This window comes from Sturnus vulgaris, unplaced genomic scaffold (genome assembly GCF_052056855.1).
Source record: "Sturnus vulgaris isolate bStuVul1 unplaced genomic scaffold, bStuVul1.hap1 Scaffold_195, whole genome shotgun sequence".
Taxonomy (NCBI): domain Eukaryota; kingdom Metazoa; phylum Chordata; class Aves; order Passeriformes; family Sturnidae; genus Sturnus; species Sturnus vulgaris.
Genome location: NW_028276170.1, coordinates 13,870,798 through 13,883,605, shown reverse-complemented (window position 1 = coordinate 13,883,605; position 12,808 = coordinate 13,870,798). Strand labels below are relative to the sequence as shown.

Genomic DNA, 12,808 nt, shown 5'->3' with positions numbered 1-12,808 from the left:
GGCGGGGACCCGGAGCTCTTGGCTACTGTGGGTTGCTGGGGGGCTGCTGGGGGGACACCCCCGGACCTGTGTCCTGCACACACAGCGCTGTTCCAGGAGATGGTTTAGTCCGAGTGTCACTTCATTCACGGCACCGACCGGCTGAGGTTCGTGGAGAGGAACATCTCCAAGCGGGAGCAGTTCCTGCACTTGGGCAGCGATGTGGGGCTGCACGTGGGGACACCTCCTTTGGGGACAAGGCTGCCAGGCACTGGAACAGCGACCCGCAATGGATGGAGTACAGACGGGCTGCGGTGGACAGGCACTGCCGGCACAACTACGAGTTGTCCAGCCCGTTCCTCGTGGAGCGCAGAGGTGAGCGTGGGGCAGAGCGTGTCCCCTCGGGCCCTGCCCTGGGAATGACCCTGGAGCCCCTCAAAACCTCCCTGGGAATCACCCGAGACACGTCAGCCCTTCTTGTGCCCATCCCCGGGGCCTCCTGCCCCCTCAGCCCAAGTGACTCCAGTGGCTCTTCCAGTCCATCCCAGTCTCTCCCAGTGTCCTCACAGTCCCTCCCACTGTCACCAGAGTCCCTCCAAATTCCTCTCAGTCCACAGCCATTCCATTCTCTGTCCACTCCCAGTATTTCTAATTCCAACCCGGGACCTCCACCCTCTCTCCCAGTGCCTTCCCAGTCCCTTCCAGTCCATTCCAAGTCCTTTTCAGTCTAATTCCAGACTGCTACCCTCTCTCTCATTATCCCAATCCACTCCACTTTCTCCCAGTGTTACCCCACTCTCTCCAATTTCATTCCCAGTCCTTCAAAGTGCCACACCAGCCCTCCTTCACCTCTCCCAGTTCCCACCAGCTGATCCCAGTGTGTCCTCACTCTCTACCAGCGCCCCCCAGTGTGTCCATCTCATTGCGGACCTCGAGCTCCCAGCCCGGCCCCAGCTGCCTGCTCTGCTCCCTGATGGATTTCTACCCTGCCCACATCCAGCTGAGCTGGTTCCAGGGCCACCAGGAGCTCTCGGGCCACGTGGTGGCCACCGACCTGGTCCCCAATGGGGACTGGATTTCTACCAGCTCCTGGTGCTGCTGGAAACCCCCCGGCACGGGGTCAGCTCCAGCTCCAGGTGGAGCACGTCAGCCTGGAGCACCCCCTGAGCCGGCACTGGGGCACGGCCCGGACCCCACAGTGTGGGGGGAGTTGGGGAGGAACCGGGAGAGCTGGAAGAAGGATTAGGGTGTGCTAGAAGTAACTGAGGGAGAGTTTCAGACAGTCTACTTTAAACTGGGAGTAGGGCTCAGGGGTTTAGAAGGTCTGAGAAGGAGTTTGAAGAATGCTGGGGAGGGTGGAATGGGGTTCTAGGGGTCCTGGTGGGCACTAGGAGGGAGTTTGGGGGTGCTGGATGTAACTGGGAGGAATTTGAGTGAGTCTGGAGGGGTTGGAAAAAGATCAGGGATTGGAAAGCAGGAGTTGGAATGTGGTTGGTGGTGATGGGAAGAGACTGGGAGGGTCTAGGTGAACCCTGGTGGGACTGGGAAGGGAATGGGAGAGGGTTTGGGGGTTCTTGGGCAGTGGGGGGCAATGGGGAGGGGGCTGTGGGATCCTGAGAGGGACAGGAGGTGCTTTGGTGGGTCCTGGGGAGGCTGGGAAGAGATTAGGAGGAGGTTTCAGGGGATCCTGGGTGGGCTGGGGACGAGTGGGAAGGTGCTTGTAGGGGCTTGGGGTGTCTGAGAGGTTTTGGGGGGTCCTGACCCCTCTGGACACCCAGAGATGTCGCCAGACGCTGCCCGCAGCAAGGTGCCAATGGGGATCGAGGGCTCCGTGTTTGGCTTCGGCTTCCTGGCCCTGGGGCTCAGCCTCTACCTGTGAAAGGTGAGGGGGGCCCTAGGGAGTCGTGTGCCCCCTATCCTCGAGCGTGTGTGCTCCCCCTGGGGCCCCCACCCAGGGTCACCCACTTTTCTCTGCCCACAGAGCTCCTAAGCCAGCAGCAGTGGCCTTCAACCAGCTGGGACCCCCAGATCCATGCACCCGCTGATTTTGGGGGCAACGTGTGAACCCCCAGCCCAGCTGCTCCCAGTGCTCCCAGTAAAGCTTCCCAGTTCGCCTCGGTCCCTTTGACTTGGGAGCTGGACTGGGAAGGGACTTGGGGGGACCCCGCGGGGGGATCGTGACTGGGCGGGGAGGGTGGGGTCCAGGTGGGGAACACTGGGTGCTGCGGGTCTGCCCGGCAACCGGTGAGTCATCACAGCTGCTCTTTCTCATTGGCTGAATCTTCTCCATCGCATTCTCTGATTGGCTGAGAACAGGCCCGGGAGTTCAGAGAAGGAACAGGAGAGATCCCGCCGCGAGCACCGGCACGGGAACAACAGAGCCAGCCTGGGCACAGCGAGGGAATTTATTACCAACCAAATCACAGCAGCACAAGGAGAAGGGAAAGAAATCTCTCCAAACCCTTCCCCCGACCCAACACGGATCACCAGGGCTCCGCCCAACGGGGGTCACTGGGGATCATCCAACACCGATCCTCCCATGGGGGATGGAGCTGGAGCAGAGCACGAAGCTCTTCCCACACTCGGGGCACTCACAGGGCTTCCCTTAGTGGTGCCTACGTTGGTGTTTGGACAAGTGAGAGCTCTGTGAGAAGCTCTTCCCACACTCAGGACACTCGTAGGGCCTCTCCCCAGTGTGGATGCGCTGGTGGAGAGTGAGGGTGGAGTTGTGCTTGAATCCCTTCCCGCAGTCGGGGCAGCGGAAGGGCCTCTCCTCTGTGTGAATCCGCTCATGTTTGAGGAGATCGGAGCTTCTCTGAAACCTCTTCCCACACTTGGGACACTCGTAGGGCCTCTCCCCAGTGTGGATGCGCTGGTGGTATTTCAGGGCAGAGCTCCATCCAAAGCTCTTCCCACATTGCAAGCAGGTGTAGGGCCGTTCCCCTGTGTGGATCACCTGGTACTGCATCAGATAGGAAATAGTGCTGAAGCTCTTCCTGCATTTCCCACACTCGTAGGGCTTTTCCCCAATGTGGATCATCTGGTGTTGCATCAGCCCTGAGCTCCAGCTGAAACCCTTCCCACATTCCAAGCACTTGTGAGGCTTCTCCCCTCCAGGAGGCTTCTCCACCAGCTCTGAGCTCTGCCTGGATCTCCGGCCACCTTCCCGGCTCAGGGAGGGTCTTTCCTCCACGCAGCTCCCTGGGCTGGGTGTGCAGCCCCTCCTCAAGTGGGATCTCCGGGGCTTTTTCTCCTCCTCCATCTGCCCACACCTTGGGAATAGAAAATCCTGGTTTGGGGAAAAAACAAGAGAGCTCCATGGACTGGGTGTTCCTCCTTGCCCAAGTTCATCTCTGGAAGTCTTTGGGCATGTTGTGTCTGTAAGAACCTCCCAAACACCAAGATTCAGACCCAAAATCCTCCTGTCTTGGTTTGAAAGACAGGGGTCTGCTAAGAAAGGCACAAGCCTCTCTTTGAAATGGAGAATGTAAACGCCCTCCCTCCAAATTATTAAAATTTTGAAATTAAGGGGCTCATAGGCAAAGATATGGCTATAGGGATAACAGTTCTTCACCAGGTAAATTAAAATAGAAATACAGTATTATAAAGAACAAACCCAAAACACTGACCTAGTCAGAATACAACCTGACGCTCTGTCAGTCAGGCTGTTGGTAGCAGTCCCATTAAATGGTGGCTGCAGTCCTCCTGGAGTGACAGATGTGGTTCAGGTGAAGCAGTGCTCCTGTAGAGGGGTGCAGTTTTCCTCCAAAGGTTAATGATGATGCAGAAAGGTCCAGTTTTCCTCCGGAATCCAGTGGAAAAAGGTGCCTTGGTGTTCCAAATCTCAGTTTTTATCTAGGTAGGAAAGGCTTGGCTCCTCCCCCTGGCTGGAGCATCTCCCAATGGGATGATGGAATTTTATCAGTCATGCAGTGGCACTCAATGGCCCATTAACAGAAGTTATCTTCCTGGAGGAAGGATAGATTGCAGTAAAGATAAAGAACACTGCCCCACCTGGTTTTAACAGATGGCCCATTAGCAGAGGATATCTCCCACAGCGATAAGGATCACTGTCCCACATATGGTGATAGAATACATACTTTTGGTCACATCTGTGACCTAAGACACATCCCCTGCTAGTCAGGGCCACCAACAGCTTGGGGCATCTGCTCTTCTCTACAAATAACATATGGTATCTATGGATAACATCCAGAGGCAGTTTTCATACTGTTGGGTCTTCAACAGGAAGGGCTAAAAATGCTTCCCATGCCCTGCCTCATCCTTTGCTGTTTTGATTTTCATACACCTGGGTGCTGGCTGAATCTCTTCAAAGAACATTTTTAGCACTGCGTGTTTTACTCCACCTATCGAGGGAAAACAATAAAAATCTTCTTCAGTTCAGACTTAATTTTTTGTGTGGTTGGCCACTCACATTTTGAGCAACTAATTTTCCATGGTACCTCTTCCCTTTTCCTTATTATCTATAAAAAGTACATCTGGACATGAAAATCACGACTATTACTGAGATTCACCTCAAAGCCCTGAGGAGAATCTAGCACAAAATATTCTCCCTGTGTACTGCACGACAAGATATATTCAGAGGAAAATACAGTGGCAGCTGAGGCTTGTGGAACTCCCAGAATACTGAGCCTGCATTGGAGGCAAACAGCCCTGGCAGTGCCTGAGGGGACATCTCCTCACAGACTCCTCTCAAAGTGTGTCACTTCAGCACGGGAAGGCTTTCAAACCCTTGCCTTTCCTTCCTCCTGTACTAAAATGTAAGGCTCCTCCTGAGAAAAACTGAGCTACAAACAATTCTCCATTCGTCAACAAAGCTACTCGGGTGTTCAACTTAGGAAAGAGCAAAACTAAAGGTGGTCAGAAATTTTTCATCAAGGCCTATTTGCAGAGAAACCCCACCATATGTCAGCAAATATTTATTAGTATCAGTTCAATCAAAAGAAACCAAACTCTGTATTAAGCAGCGTTTTAAACGAACTTGAATTCTTTTTCCTCTCATATCAGCTGGACTAGTTTGCTCCTTTTTTGCCCTAGAGAGAATATTAGAACGATTTGATCTTGACAGGACTCCTTGGGTGGTCCCCAGCCCTGGCTCCTCACCACGCCTTGCCTGGGCTGTTAACGCAGCCTGTCAGCACCACCTGACTTTGGCAGCCTGTTCAGACCTCGGGCACGGCTGGTGCCACGGTCCCCTCTGGTGCCACGGTCCCCTCTGGTGCCACGGTCCCCTCTGGCTCCTGGCGTGTCCCTGCTGCTGGAGGAGCTCTGCTCGTGCTGCTGCCTGCGTTCAACAACCCCGGTCCTACTTCCCAGGCAAAGAGAGACCAAAATCACTGCTTTGGGCAGCTCGTTTGAACGAGTTGAACACTTACTCATCTCTAACAGAGACCTCTTAACATCCACACACCAACACCAGGAAGTCACCTCATCTACAGAGGTGAGATAGCCTGAGCGAACAGAAGGTCGGCGTTCAAGCACATTGAGTTTTTAATTTAGTGGAAGCACTCACTCGTTCACAAGCCTTACTTGTCAAACTGGATTGTGCCATGCTATTGTCTTGCTTGTGTTAGAGAGAAACCAGGGAGAAATTAGCTAAGAAATAAGAACCACACTTGGGGCTCGGGCTTGGCAGACAAGGGGAGCAGGGCGGCACCTGCCCGCTTTGCCCGAGTCCCTGCTCCTGCCGGACAAAGGCGGACGCGGCTCCGTGCGGGGCGAGCCGGGCGCTCCTTGCCGGGGCCGGGGCCGAGCGCTCGGGCGGGCGGCGCTCAGGATGCTCGGGCAGCGCCGCGGGCCGGGTGGGCGCGATGGAGCCGCCTGAGGGCTGGGACCCCTCCGGGCGGCCGGCCCGGCGCACGCAGTGGCTGCTCAGCGCCCTCGCCCACCGCTACGGGCTGGAGCGCGGCGTGGAGATCGAGATGGTCGTGCTGGCCAGCGGCCCGGAGCAGTCCCTGCAGGAGATCTTCCAGCAGCGGGACTGCGCCGGGCCGGGCCGCATCCCCGGCGAGGAGTCCCGCACGCTGTGCCGGGCGCTGGCGCCGGAGGAGGCGGCGGAGCCCGAGGAGTGCGCGGGGCTGTAGGACGGGCTCTGGGCCGAGCTCACCTTCCGCCAGCTCCACGCGCGGCTCCGCGGCCACTTCAGCACCCGCGCGGGGCCGCGGCTGCCGCTGGGCCGGGAGGGCGAGCACATCGAGAGCCACATCCGCCCGGGCAGCCCCCGCCGAGCCCGAGCGGCGGCCGCCGGGGCCCTGCTCCCGAGAGCGCTGCGAGGAGATGGTGGCGCTGGAGCGGGCCGAGGAGCGCATGGCCGAGCTGCAGCAGGAGAAGGGCAGCCTGCGGCAGCTGCTGGAGGACGTGCGGGCCGCCCTGCAGAGCAGCGATGCGCGGTGCCCGGCGCTGCGGCTGAGTCCGGGCCGGCTTCTGCACCGCGCTCCCGGCGGCGGCTCGGGTGGCCCCGAGCGCTTCAGGAGAGATGCTGCTCTCGGAAAGTCAGTGTTTAGAACCCCTCCACCTCCGGACTGAGACCGAAGTTGCTCGTTCATCCTCGGCATTAACTTTCCAGTAAAGTTTAGTTACAAGGGAGGCTTTTAGGAGAAATGTATGGCATCGGTGTGCCATTAAATATGTTTGTGATGAGCACTGTTCAAAGTGTAGGGGAGTTCAGCTTAACAAACCCACGTGTACAATGCTGCTGCTGCTTCTCCTGCACGTGTAGCCAGGATGTGCTGATAGCAGATGCTGGGTATGCACTGCTGCAGGATTTTTCCTGAAGTAAGAAAGAACTTTGGGATTCTTCCCTGCACAAGCACGTGCCTCAGTCATAAGTGCCTCAGAAATATCAGAAGTGTGTCTTCTTCAGAGTGTGGTCATAAGGGTTCAGAGTTGGAGCCAGTTCTGCGGGCAGGCTGATGAATAGTCTGGGGCTCCTCTGCAGAGCCCCATTCATTCTGGGGCTGCTTTCTGCTGGTTCTGCTGGACTGGCTCGAGTGAAACACACACCCAATTAACAGCAGTTAAATTACTCTGGCATGAAACAGTGGGGAACAGGCAGAGCAGTGAAGGGCAGCATGGACCAGTTGTTCTGGCAGGTCTGACGAGGTCTGGTTTGATACAGCACTCACAGAACTCTGCTCCACCTGTGACACTGCCACTTGCAGCAGATGACTGTTCCTCTTCACAATATCCAGCAAGGCAGGTCAAAGACACTTTTACCATTTTCATCTTCAAAAGGGAGAAGAAATCAGCAGCAAACATTAAGTAACTAGTCGGAGGTCCTGGGAAGAAACAAAAGAACAAAGAGTGGTGGATAAAAACAGATGGAGCAGTGATCCTTATCTCTGTGGGAGATTATCCTCTGCTAATGGGCCATCTGTTAAAACCAGGTGGGGCAGTGTTCTTTATCTTTTCCACAACCCATCCTTCCTCCAGGGAGATATCTTCTGTTAATGGGCCATTGAGTGCCACTGCATGACTGATAAAATTCCATCATCCCATTGGGAGATGCTCCAGCCAGGGGGAGGAGCCAAGCCTTTCCTACCTAGAGAAAATCTGACATTTGGAGCACCAAGGCAGCCCTTACCCACTGGTTTCCAGAGGGCAAGAGCTACCAGACCTTTCTACAGCATCACTACTACAACAAGACCACTTCATCGGGACTGCTACCACCACCCTAACTAGCGGGGTGTCAGGTTGTATTCTGATTCTGTCAGTTGTTTTCTTTTGTACTATTGCATGTATTTTTTTTCTCTTATCTTTTTTCCTATAGAATTGTATTTCTGACTGATTCTCTCATTGGTTTTGCTTTCAAACCAGCACATGTCTGGAGGGGATTTTGGCTGAAGCTTGTTATTTGGGGAGTTTTTGATCCGTGTGTTAAAGTTTGGAGGATTTTGGGCAGGAATCTTGGTGTTTGGGAGGTTATTACAGACACAAGATGCTCAATGACTACCAGAGATGAACTTGGGCAAGGAGGAACACCCAGTTTATGGAGCTCTCTTCTTGTTATTTCCCCCTAAACCAGGAATTTTCATTCCTCAGGTGTGCAGGGATGGAGGAGGCAGAAAAGCCCTGGATATCTCTCACGAGGAGGGGCTGCAAACCCAGCCCAGGGAGCTGCGAGGAGGAAAGACCCTCCCTGAGCCGGGAAGGCGGCCGGAGATCCAGGCAGAGCTCAGAGCTGGTGGAGAAGCCTCCTGGAGGGGAGAAGCCCCACAAGTGCTTGGAATGTGGGAAGGGTTTCAACTACAGGTCCCAGCTGATCCTACACCAGAGGATCCACACTGGGGAGAAGCCCTACCAGTGTGGGGAATGTGGGAAGGGCTTCAGCAACAGCTCCAACCTGATCCAGCACCAGGTGATCCACACAGGGGAACGGCCCTACACCTGCTTGCAATGTGGGAAGAGCTTTGGATGGAGCTCTGACCTGAGAAAACACCAGCGCATCCACACTGGGGAGAGGCCCTACGAGTGTCCCAAGTGTGGGAAGAGGTTTCACACCAGCTCCAATCTCCTCGTCCATGAGCGGATTCACACAGAGGAGAGGCCCTTCCGCTGCCCCGACTGCAGGAAGGGATTCAACCGCAACGACAACCTCATCAGGCACCGGCGCATCCACACTGGGGAGAGGCCCTACGAGTGTCCTGAGTGTGGGAAGAGCTTCTCCAGGATCTCTCACTTGACCCGACACCAACGGAGTCTCCACTAAGGGAAGCCCTGTGAGTGTCCCGAGTATGGGAAGAGCTTCGTGCTCTGCTCCAGCTCCATCTCCAATGGGAGGATTTGTGTTGGATGATCCCCAGTGACCCCCGTTGGGCAGAGCCCTGGTGATCCATGGTCCTGGTGATCCGTGTTGGGAAGACACCTGGCTGAGGGGTTTCTGCATCATCCTGTCTCCCTGTGGGCACCTGGATGAACACAGGGGCAGGAACGTCCATCAGGGCCCAAACTGACATTGGGAATTCTTTGAGGAGAGCAGATTTGTTGACTTTCAAGCTCAGAAAATATTCTGTGTTCAATCCTATCTCCTGGTGGTATCCAGGAATATCCAGGAATGGTCTTGGAGACCTTTTCCAACCTCACTAATTCCCGGATTTTCATTTCCTATTGCCCAAGGTTGTCTTCCGCAGCCAAATGGTGATGAACTGAGGCAAAGACCAAGATTTTGGAGACAGTGGGATGGAAAGTCCTCCAAAAAATGTTTTTCCCTCCCACTCAAGCACATTGGTCCTCAGCTCACACAGACACTGAAATCTTTTTCTTTTAGCCTCGATTTGCTTTTCATTTCTCTTCATCCTTTTAAAACAACCAACACGGGTGAAAATAAAGACACTGAACTGAGACATGGGTGGGGATATGGAGGGACAAAGACATGGTGGGGCACAGACATGGAGAGTTGAATCATGGTTTTAAAGAGTTAAGATTTTTGCTAAGGGTAGAAGGAGTTTCCATGGCCAAGATGTAAGTTAGGTAGGTAATTACTTGATGCTTAGGAAAGAGCTAATTGGTATAATTATCTGCTATTATGAACTTAGGTATAGAAGAACCTAAATAATAAATAAAATAATAAACCATTAATCATGAAGCACGAGGCCTTGGATAGTGCCAGAGGGTCACAGAGACCTGATGAAGACTCTCCTGACTTCATCCATCGAGACCACTGACCCATTTCGAGACCACCGACCCAATTCAAGAGAAGAACTGCGCACGCATGAAGGACGAATGGGCTCATTTTAATATGGGATGGGGATGGGAGGTGCTGGGGTTATGCACATGTATTGTATGTAAGATCTTGGGCAATAAATAGAGGGCAAAGAACCTTGTTCGGGGCGGTCACGCCTTTGGGAGGTGACTCCCGTGCCGGTGAATAAACACACCACTTTGTAACTTTAATTAGTTACAGCGCCTTTGTCCGTGATTATTCCGGTTTTTAATGATTCAGGGGGACAAACTGCGGTCCCGTGGGGACACTGCAGGGACATTGTAGTGACCTAAAACAGGACAGGCGACCTCAGGGTGGCCCTGATGTCCCCAAGGCAAGGACACCAAGGTCCCCAGTGTCCCTCGGGGTGACAGTACAACCCCGTGTCCCCACCATGTCCCTGCATCCCGGGCTGCCTCCAGCTTTCACATCACCTCCTTGTGTCCCTCCACCGATGTCCCCAAGACCCCCACGATGTCCCCGAGGGCCTGGGCAGCTCTGGGGAACCCCTGTCGCCATGTCCCCCACATGCCACCACCATGTCCTGGTTAACAAAGTTCACCAAGGTCCCCAGGTGTCATGTCACCGTGTCCAGCCACCCCTGGACATTGCGGTGACCTTGCTGGTGGCCGCAGTGGCCTCAGCACTGGCCCTGGCCATCGCCACCCACTGGGCATGGTCACGCAGGCGCTGGGCCATGGCCCAGTGCTCATGGGCGGTGGTGGCCAGGTGTCACCACGATGTCACGGAGGCCTGCAGGATCACCTGGCAGGACACGGCCACCGTGCCCAGGGCCAGAAGCAGGTGACTGTCCTTGGCCACCCCCAGGGCAGAGCGCTCCGAGTCCAGGGACACTGCGGGGACATGGGGATACCGCACAGGTGGCACCAGGGACACAGCAGCAGGGCAACCAGCACAGTGGCACTTGAGCCGTGGCACCAGGGACACCCCAGAGCCACCAGCCCAGTGTCCCTAGTTCCATCCCAGTGCCACCAGTTCTATCCCACTGTCACCAACCCAGTGTCACCAACCCAGTGCCACCAGGCCACTCCCACCCCAGTGTCCCCAGTCCTGTCTCAGTGTCACCAGCCCAGTGCTCCCAGTTCCTTCCCAGTGGTCCTAGTGCCAGCCCAGTGTCACTGCCCCATTGCCACCATACCAATATCACCATCCCAGTGCTCCCAGTTCCCTCCCAGTGTCTCCAGTCCCATCCCAATGTCCCCCATCCTGTCCCAGAGTCCCTGTCCCAGTGCTCCTAGTTGTGTCCCAGTGCCACCAGTTGTGTCCCAGTGTCACCATCCCAGTGCTCCCAGTTCAATCCCAGTGTCCCCAGTTCCTTCCCAGTGCCACCACCCCATTGTCCCCATACCAATGTCACCATCTCAATGTCTCCAAACCAGTTCCCTCCCAGTGCTCCCAGTGCCAGCCCAGTGTCCCCCATCCTGTTCCAGTGTTTTTGTCTCTGTGCTCACAGTTATGTCCCAGTGCCACTGCCCCATTGTCACAATACCAGTGTCACCAACCCAGTGCCACCAGTTCTGTCACCACCCAAGTGCCACCAGCCTGGTGTCACTAACCCAGTTCCAGCCCAGTGTCCCCAGTCCTATCCCAGTGCCACCAGTCCTGTCCCAGTACCACATCCCCAGGGTCCCCATACCAATGTCATCACCAGCCCAGTGTCCCCAGTGCCATCCCAGTGTCCCCCATCCTGACCCAGTGTTCTTGTCCCAGTGCTCCCAGTTGCATCCCCGTGCCAGCCCAGTGCCACCCTGTCATTGACCCATACCAGTGTCACCAGCCCAGTGCCACCAGTCCTGTTCTAGTGCCACTAGCCCAGTGCTCTCAGTGTCACCATCCCAGTGTCCCCAGTTCCATCCCAGTGCCACCAGTTCTGTCCCAGTGTCACCAATCCAGTGTCACTGGTCCTGTCCCAGTGCCCCCAGTGCCATCCCGGTGTCACCACCCCAGTGTCACCTGTCCCTTCCTAATGTCCCCATCCCAACGTCCCCTCCCAGTGTTCCCAGTTCCATCCCAGCGTCCGCAGTGCCATCTCAGCGTCACCAGTTGTCACGATCCGCTATTAATGCAGAGCGGGGGTCGTGATGGTTCTTTTGATCTCAAAGGTGCAAACAGGCAAAATGCAGGGGACAAAATCAGTTTATTCAACAACAGAAAATCAGTTTAGTCAACAACAGCAATGCATTTCATCAAATGCCAACAATTCAGTTACGGTAAAGGGGAGAGGTACAGGATAAGGAAAGGGGAAGGAAAGGAAGGGATGGGAGAATAGCTACCAACAGACGAGATGGGCGTCCTCACGGGTCATCCAATAGACGAGTCCTCGTCTGTGGGGAGATCTCAGGGGTCTTCATCAGTGGAGAGATCTCAAAGGGTCCTTTCCAGAGGGTCGCTCTTTTATAGTCCTTCTCCAAAGCGAGTGGCCTCTGGCCAAAAGGTGGGAAGATTTATGGACCATTGTGTGGTGCTGCAGGAGACAGGTACAGACAAGCAGTCCTCAGTTGATGCAACACAGTCTCTGGTTGGTGCCACGACAGCACAGTCCAGTGAACACAATACACCAGCACACAGTCACGAGCATCCACCTGGCCCGGCCAGTAAACCATTGTCCAGAGTCAGCCTGGGTGGGGTCCTCGAGGTCTCCTTGCGACGGTCGGGAGGCAAAATCGAGGGGAACTTGGGAGTGACCCTTACACCACCCCGTGATTCACGATCGTCGTCAAGAGCGCCCTTTTGTAGAGTTGTAGTGAAGTCTCCAGTTGTGGTGTCTTCAGGACTCGTCCCCGTTGGTAGCATATCCCGGAAAACAGAGACAGGAAAGTAGGAAAAAGATAAGGGACAGGATAAGGAAAAGGAGAAAATTCGGAAAACAAAACAGATTAATTATGTTCAATTTTGTTGATTGCTAACGACTTCAAACAATTTGTTCAATTCTTTAAATTTTTTTCAATTTTGATTAGAAATAAATCAATTTTTAAAGAAAGTTTTTGATTAAACAATTCTAATTGAAATTAGAAGATAAAAAAGAAAAAAAAGAAAATATTCATTTTTTATTTTATTTGAAACCTTGTGTCAATAACCCTGGGGATGTCA

General features: G+C 54.6%; 1 pseudogene; it reads right to left on the bottom strand.

The window, feature by feature from the left end:
• Positions 1 to 2,584: 2,584 nt before the first annotated feature.
• The window catches only part of LOC148218112 (uncharacterized), a 135,543-nt pseudogene continuing 125,319 nt past the window's right edge, over positions 2,585 to 12,808 (bottom strand).